The following is a 6,833-nucleotide window of genomic DNA, read 5'->3' as shown; positions in this document are numbered from 1 at the left end:
CCAGGCCCGAGTTTTCTCTTCCTCAGTCAACTGATTGTAAGAAACTCTCCAAGATGCCATAGCTATGGGCTGGGAAAGAGAAGGTAAGGTGGCAGGAGTGGGGGCCGTGGGCGTTTGGGCCACCTTCTCATGTAACTTACTTGTACCTTCAGGACCCACTCAAGCGCTATCTCATATATACCATTTCCTTTTTATAATGGAGTGCTGCTGTTCATGCCCAACTTTATGGCTTGGTGGGTCAGACAATACCCAGCTCATGATAGGTAACTCAGGTCTCATGGTAACTTGGTGGCCCATGGTTAAGCATTCTGTCTCTACTAAGGCCCAGTAGCAGGCCAACAGCTGTTCTCAAATGGAGAGTAGTTATCTGCAGATGGTCAAGCTTTACTCCAAAATCCTAAGGGCCTGCATTGTGATTCTCCTATAGGAACCTGCCAGAACCTCCAAACAGCATTTCTATTTGCTACTAACACTTCCAGCACCATTGGATCAGCTGGATTATATGGTCTAAGCGGCAGAGAAGCTTGCACAGCAGCCTGAACCTGTCACAGAGCCTCATTCTTGTTCCAGTCCCCACTCAAAACTATAAGTTTTTCTGGTCACTTGGTAAATGGGCCAGAGTAGCACACCCAAATAAGGAATATGTTGTCCAACATCCAAAGAGGCCAACTAAGCATTGTGCCTCTTTTTTGGTTGTGGGAGGTGCCAGATGCAACAGCTTATCCTTCACCTTAGAAGGCATATCTCAACATGCCTCACACCACTGGACACCTAGAAATTTTACTGAGGTAGAAGGCACCCATATTTTTGTTGGATTTATCTCCCATTCTCTGACACACAAATACCTTACCAACAAATCTAGAGTAGTTGCTACTTCTTGATCACTAGGTCCAATCAACATGATACCATCAATATAATGGACCAGTGTGATAGCTTGTGGGTGGGAGAAATGACCAAGATCCCTGCAGACAATATTATGATATAGGGCTGGAGAGCTGATATACCCCTGAGGTAGCACAGTGAATGTATACTGCTGGCCTTGCCAGCTGAATGCAAACTGTTGCTGGTGGTCCTTATTAATAGCTATTGAGAAAAAACCATTTGCCAGACCGGTAGCTGCATACCAGGTACCAGGAGATGTGCTGACTTGCTCAAGCAATGATACCACATCTGGAACAGCAACTGCAATTGGAGACACCACCTGGTTAAGCTTACAATAATCCACTGTCATCCTTCAAGATGCATCTGTTTTCTGCACAGGCCAAATAGGAGAGTTGAATGGGAATGTGGTGGGAATCACCACCCCTGCATCTTTCAAGCCCTTAAGAGTGTCATTAATCTCTGCAATCCCTCCAGGAATCTGGTATTGCTTCTGTTTTACTATTTTGCTAGGCAGGGGCAGTTCTAGTGGCTTCCATTTGGCCTTTCCCACCATAATAGCCCTCACTCCCCAAGTCAGGGAACTAATATAAGGATTCTGCCAGTTGCTAGGTATGTCTATTCCAATTATGCATTCCAGAACTAGGGAAATAACCACAGAATGGGCCTGGGGACCCACTGGACCAACTCTGAGGTGGATCTGAGCTAAAACTCCATTGATCACCTAACCTCCATAAGCCCCAACTTTGGTAGACCAAAGTGATGTTTTAAGTCTCCTGGATTAACGTCCCTTCTGAACCAGTGTCTAATAATCCCCGAAATATCTGATAATTTCCTTTTCCCCAATGCACAGTTACCCTGGTGAAAGGCCATAGGTCCCCCTGGGGAAGGCTGGGAGGAAAATTAACAGTATAAATTTTTGCAGTTTAACAGGGTCTTTCCCCAAGGGTACCTGGCCTTCCCCTCATTCGAGGGGCTCTGGATCTGTAAACTGTCTCAAGTCTTGGAATTGACTAAGGGGCTGTGACTCTTTGTTTTTGTAATTCAAGGTAGACTTTGGTTCACTTGACCTAGAATACTTCCGCTTATGCATTTCAAACAAGAATTTAGTAGACTGCCCATCTATTTTACTACTAGGTACTTCATGATCTAGTAGCTAATGCCATTAGTCTCTGTAAGTCAGATTATTTTGACTGCTGCTTTGAGCCTGTTTTCCACTATGGTAGCCATGCCCACCTTGTCTTTGGTGATTAACTGCTGCCATGTGGCTTCTGCCAACTCGGGATCCAATTATCCCTTTGTGTTTAAGGATTCCAGCTCAGTGACAGCAGTTCCTAAAGTAATATCTGACCTACAGAGAAGGGCAACTACAGAGCTCTTCAGGGATGATGGAGCTAGTCTCACAAATTTATTCCTCACAGTCCTGGTAAAAGGTATGTCCTCTGGACATTCCAGGGCTGTATGAGGTCTTCTATGATAAATCCACTCTAACATTCCAATCTCTCTAAGCCTTTGAATCCCCTCCTCTACATTATACCAGGGCAGTTCTGGCATTTTGACCTCAGGTAATGCCAGCCATCTTTTGATCCATGTTTCAGCCAACCACCCAAACAAACTGTTAATGCCCTTTCTAACCCTTGAGCTACACAACTGAATGCAGAATCTCTGCTTAGTGGGCCCATATCAGCAAATTCAGCCTGATCCAACTTTATATTCCTTCCACCATTATTGCTCATCCTTAATATCCATTCTCACACATATTCCCCTGACTCCTGTCTGTATAAGTTGGAAAACTCATACAGTTCTTTTGGAATATAGAGTACTTCCTCATGGGTCACACTTTGTCCCTCAGCCTTCGGGGCTTGTTGGGACTTTAATCTAGCTATAGGTCTTAAAGCAAAGACTGGTGGTGGGGGTGGGTCATGAAAAGAATTAGAAGTATCCCTCAAGCCATTTACCTCAGGACATTCTGTTGTAGTTTCATCTTGTGAAACATAATTAATCTCTCCAGACAGAGTAGTGAGGGCTGCTTCCTCAGGGGAGGTGATTACAGGTTTAGCAGGCACTGAAGGGTTAATCTCTAGATGGAGGTTGGATGGCAGGCTCCTCAAAGGCAGACTGGAGGTTGGGAAGCTGTTTCCTCAAAGCAGGCTGGAGGTTGGGTAGCTGTCTCCTCAGGGCAGACTGGACGTGGTGGGGCTGTTTCCTCAGGACAGACCACTACAGATATATCTAACAAAGACTCAGCAGAATCCAGGGTTCCAATGTCCCCACTGCCATTATTATCAACCCATATGTCCCCATCCCAAGTTTCAGGATCCCATTTTTTTCCAATCAATGCCTTTAACAGCAGATACCCTGTGAGGTTGAGATTTTAGTTTACGTTGTAAATCTGCTATTCACACAATGAGACTCTGGGTCTGGTTTTCAGAAATCTCAAGTCTTCGGCCACAGGAAATAAGATTTCCAGGGCACACATAGAAACCTTTACATCTGTCATATGGTGCTTAAGTTTCAAATTGGAAGCCTTTGGCTCATCCCTTTCTCTTATAACTTTATCTAGAGTATCTAAGAGCAACCAGCCAACATCATTATACCTCTTAACGCTGCAAAACTCTGTTAAGGTGTCAAAAACACTGTCACCCAGAGCCTTGCTTTGTACAAGAGTATGATTAGAAGAATCAAATGGTGATATTTTGCATATCTCCTTTGCCACTCATGCCACAGACTGTCAGTGCAATCTTGATCATTGGAAATGGAGTCATTAGTGCCTTTGAATCTAATCAGACTAGAAAACCAATTGTAAAGATTTAAGATTCTGTTTCTCAAGAACCACTCCCAGTACCAAGTTGTATTAGTTAGGGTTCTCTAGGGAAACAGAATCAACAAGAGGTATCTATAAATATAAGATTTTATAAAAGTGTCTCACACAACTGTGGGGATGCATGAGTCCAAATTCTGTAGGGCAGGCAGCAAACTGGCAATTCCAATGAAGATGTTCGATGAACTCCTCAGGCAGCAAACTGGCAACTTTGATGAATGTGTTCGATGAACTCCTCAGGAAATGAACTGGCAACTTCAATGAACTCTTCAGGAAATGCTTCACTGGATAGCCGAAGAAGAAGAAGAAAAAGGTCCTCTATCTGTCTTGCTTAAAATTCTTCAACTGATTAGATTAAACCCAGCTGATTGAATTCTCTCATTGTGGAAGACATGCCCTTTGTTGATGTAATCAGTCACAGCTGCAGCCAATTGACTGATGATTTAATAAACCAACCTTCTGGTTCATTAACCAACAACAAATGTCCTTGAAGTAATGGTTAGGCCAGTGCTTCCTTGACCAGACAGCTGGACATCATCTCCTGGCCAATTTGACACAGAAATCTAACCATCACAGGGGTTTATTTGGTGACAAAGTTACAGTCTTAATGTCATAAAGTGTCCAAGGCAAAGCATCAACAATAGGGTACCTTCACTGGAGAAAGGCTGTTGGCATCTGGAAAACCTTTGTTAGATAAGAAGACATGTGGCTGGTGTCTGCTTGCTCCCAGGTTGCGTTTCAAAACGGCATTCTCCAAAATGTCTGTGTCAGCTTTCAACAGCCATCTTTAAACTGTTTCTCTAAGCTGCAGCTCTCTGAAGTCCTTCTGTTTCTGAGCTTTTACAGGGCTCCAGTAATTAAATCAAGACCCAAGCTGAATGGGCAGGGCCACACCTCCATGGAAACAATCCCATCAACAGGTCACACCCTAATCAAAGGTGTTACTAGTGACATCTCATGGAAACAATCAAATGGTTCCAACCTAATCAACACTATGTCTATCCCCACAAGATTACATTAAAGAACATGGCATGAAGATGGCGGCATAGAGAGGAGTGGAAGCTAAGTAGTCCCCCTGGAACAACTACAAAAAAAACAGAAACAACTAGTAAATAATCCAGAATAACTGCAGGGGGACAAACGAGACCATCCACTCATCATACACCAACCTGAATTGGGAGGAATGCCCGAGAACACAGAATAAAATCTGTAAGTAAAACCTGTGGAACCAGGTCATGAGACCCCCTCCCCCATAGCCCGAGCTGCAAAGCCTCACGGTGCCAGAGAGAAGCTCTCTCCCAGCAAGCGAATATAGCTCAGCTGAGCTCCAACTGGGGTTTTAAGTAGCGAGTGTGAACTGCTCACTACAGGTACGCGTCCCCAAAAAACAGACAGAGGCTTTGGGTGACGACTGACCTGGGAGAGCCGGAGGGTTGCCTTGGACTGGGTCTGAAGGGGACTATCTGTTTCTTTTTCGGCTCAGTGGAGAAAGCCCCAGTCATTTTCAGTTTCCAGGGCTGTGACTCTGGGAAGGGTGGAGACAGCACAAGCAGAGAGTGAGACCATTGAAATGCTAATGACCTCCACCTGAGGGGTCTGTCTTCTCTATGAGGAAAGGGGTGGGGCCCTTTCCATTCAGAACCAGACCCCAGAGCCTGGGGGAACAGGGCTATACCTCCTCACACCAGTCAAGAATTATAGGCTAACAGGCATCACCTGCTGGGCAGAAAAGCACAGTGACCCGAGGCATCAAAGGGTGGAGCAATTTTCTAAGACACACCCTCAGGGAAACCAGATACTGAATATTTCTTCCCTTTGGGACCTGAGCCTGTTCTGGTCTGGGAAAACCTGATTTGGATAACCAAGGAAACCATGCCTAGACAACAGAAAATTACAACCTACACTAAGAAAAACAAAGTTATGGCCCAGTCAAAGAACAAACGTACACTTCAACTGAGATACAGGAATTTAAACAACTAATGCTAAATCAAATCAGAAAGTTTAGAGAAAATATTGCAAAAGAGATAGAGGCTGTAAAGGAAACACTGGGCATGTATACGGCAGAAATCAAAAGTTCAAAAAAACAACTAGCAGAATCTACGGAAATGAAAGGCACAACACAAGAGATGAAAGACACAATGGAAACATACAACAGCAGATCTCAAGAGGCAGAAAAAAGCACTCAGGAACTGGAGAACAAAACACCTGAAAGCCTACACGCAAAGGAGCAGATGGAGAAAAGAATGAAAAAATATAAGCAACGTCTCTGGGAACTCAAGGATGAAACAAAGTACAATAATGTACATATCAATGGTGTCCCAGAAGGAGAAGAGAAGGGAAAGGGGGCAGAAGCAACAATAGAGGAAATAATTAATGAAAATTTCCCATCTCTTATGAAAGACATAAAATTACAGATCCAAGAAGCGCAGCGTACTCCAAACAGAAGAGATCTGAATAGGCCTACGCCAAGACACTTAATAATCAGATTATCAAATGTCAAAGACAAAGAGAGAATCCTGAAAGCAGCAAGAGAAAAGCAATCCATTACATACTAAGGAAGCTTCATAAGACTATGTGCGGATCTCTCAGCAGTAACCATGGAGGCAAGAAGGAAGTGGTGTGATATATTTAAGATACTGAAAGAGAAAAACCGCCAACCAAGAATCCTGTATCCAGCACAGCTGTCCTTCAAATATGAGGGAGAGCTCAAAATATTTTCTGACAAACAGACAATGAGAGACTTTGTGAACAAGACACCTGTCCTGCAGGAAATACGAAAGGGAGCACTACAGGGAGATAGAAGACAGGAGTCCGTGGTTTGGAACACAATTTTGGGAGATGGTAGCACAACAATGTAAGTACACTGAACACAGGTAACTATGAATACAGTTGAGAGAGGAAGGTGGGGAGCATGTGAGACACCGCAAGAAAGGGGGAAAGATAACGACTGGGACTGTGTAACTTGGTGAAATCTAGAGTATTCAACAATTGTGATAAAATGTACAAATACGTTCTTTTACAAGGGAGAACAAGCAAATGTCAACCTTGCAAGGTGTTAAAAATGGGGAGGTATTGGGAGGGATGCAATCAGCATAAACTAGAGACTGTAACTAAGAGAATCATTGTATTATGC

The sequence above is a fragment of the Choloepus didactylus genome, chromosome 10, assembly GCF_015220235.1.
Source record: "Choloepus didactylus isolate mChoDid1 chromosome 10, mChoDid1.pri, whole genome shotgun sequence".
Classification (NCBI taxonomy): Eukaryota; Metazoa; Chordata; class Mammalia; order Pilosa; family Megalonychidae; genus Choloepus; species Choloepus didactylus.
The sequence above is the reverse complement of the archived record's forward strand: the minus strand, read 5'-3'. Positions refer to the sequence as shown.